The sequence below is a fragment of the Aplysia californica genome, unplaced genomic scaffold (assembly GCF_000002075.1).
Source record: "Aplysia californica isolate F4 #8 unplaced genomic scaffold, AplCal3.0 scaffold00131, whole genome shotgun sequence".
NCBI lineage: Eukaryota > Metazoa > Mollusca > Gastropoda > Aplysiida > Aplysiidae > Aplysia > Aplysia californica.
In genome coordinates this window covers 603547-605480 of record NW_004797401.1, presented here as the reverse complement: position 1 = coordinate 605480, position 1934 = coordinate 603547, and positions in this window count along the sequence as shown.

The window sequence follows — 1934 nt, the reverse complement described above, 5'->3', positions numbered from 1 at the left end:
TACCTACCTACCTACCTACCTACCTACCCACCTACCTACCTACCTACCTACCTACCTACCTACCTACCTACCTGCCTACCTACCTTCCTTCCTTCCTACCTACCTACCTACCTACCTACCTACCTACCTACCTACCTACCGTAGCTTGTTCACTTTACTCTGTCCACTGTTAAAACGGGATAAAAACAAATCGCTCTAATTAATCCTCTCAGGTCTGTACATGTGGGTCTAAGAGTTGTTTGATTAATAAAATAAGAAAGTCCATTAATGAAAACTACTGCAAACTAATGTTCCAATACGTTTTCTTTGATGTTTGCCTAAAGTGGTTCCAAAAAATTGTAGGAGATTTACATACGCATAGAACATTTTTTAAAGTAAAAAACATAAATAGAGTACCAGCGAAATCGGAATACGACTGCTCGAAAGCAAAGGACCCTATAAATAGGACAAAACAGTGGCATACGTAAAAATCAGTTGCACGACAAGATGAAGAACCAGCGGCCGACTACCCCTGAGATCTAGCAGGGGAACGCAAAGAAGAAGAATGTCCCAATAATGATTCAAATTGGTCACACACACGGCAGTCCATAGCAATACATGCACCAAATGGGCTATTTAAGTACATTTGACATTTCTTTTCCTCTGCATATCCGATTCTTCTGTTGCTTCGGAATTTCAGCTTCCAAACGATTGTGAAAATGTAACTTTATTATTAAAATGTGGGTGGTTTATGTGTCTTTGCTTTTAATATCAGAATAAACCACGGTCAGCTCTGAGAAAAATAAAGATTTTACTCCTCGTTTACCAGATATCATATCTCTATTCTCCAAAGTAAATTAGCTTTCGAATCCTTCCTTTCGAAAGAATAACACAAAGTTTGTAGTTTGTCCTCGAATAAGTAAAAAATGCAAACCAGTTTATCAGTTAAGATATTAGTTGGTCCTAAAAAGGACCGGGTGAAAAGGAAAGAAATATCATCAAAGTGTTTCGGACAGCCTATGACGTCAACTTGGTGATGATTGACGCCAAAATGCTGTCACCAAGTAACCCTCAGAGCCATTCTCTCCCGCGAAGCTGTCAGCCTGGTGTGGTTCGAGTTTTCTGCTCTGTCGATGCCCTGTCTGTGCCGATCTTCTGCAGAATGAAGATTTACGTCTATTCTGTCCAGATCTGGCCACTCGAGGTTTATTTTGGCGGTGTTTTTTCAGCTTTGGCCGACTTTTCCTGCCTGCAAAGATGGGAACGCCGTCACCCTCTACATAACGGCCATAGATTCCTGCTTTGATTGCAGACGTCGGTCTGGCGATGAATCCCTCTTTGAGCGCGACAATCATGGCCTTCCTGAGATCTGTCGATTCGTCGATTACCCCAATAGAGGCTAGACACTTCCGAATATCTTTTAAAGTCGAGCCGCTCTTATGGGCCAGCGTCCTTATGGCAGTTACAATTAACTGGACAAGAATGCTGACAGGAAGTTCTCGTAGAAGCGACTCCTCATCATGATCGCCGACGTTGTTTTCGTTTGTATTCGGCTCTCGATTACAGAGAATCTTTTTAGCTTTTGGATGCTCTTTAATCGGAGGAAAGTGGCGGGACGCCATTTCTGAAAAAACGGTTGTCGAATCACGGATCAGACGACACTTCATACGGGCAGTATGGCTGACGGGCAAATCCGCAACTGGTCCTTCCAGAATGGTAGAGGGAAGCAGGCGGACCTCAGGGAGATTTGTCTTTGGTGTATTCTCCTGACATCTTCTAAAAGGGAAATCCATAAGAGGGGAATGTCTCTTTTAAGTTGAATTAGACAAAAACCAAAATTCGAAAAATTCTTGCGAGCTCAGAGAACAAAACCGAAGATATGATTCTGATCGACTCAAAACTCGATGTTCATCTTTGTGAGACGTTGATGAAGTCGGAGTAGGGGGAGGGGGGGG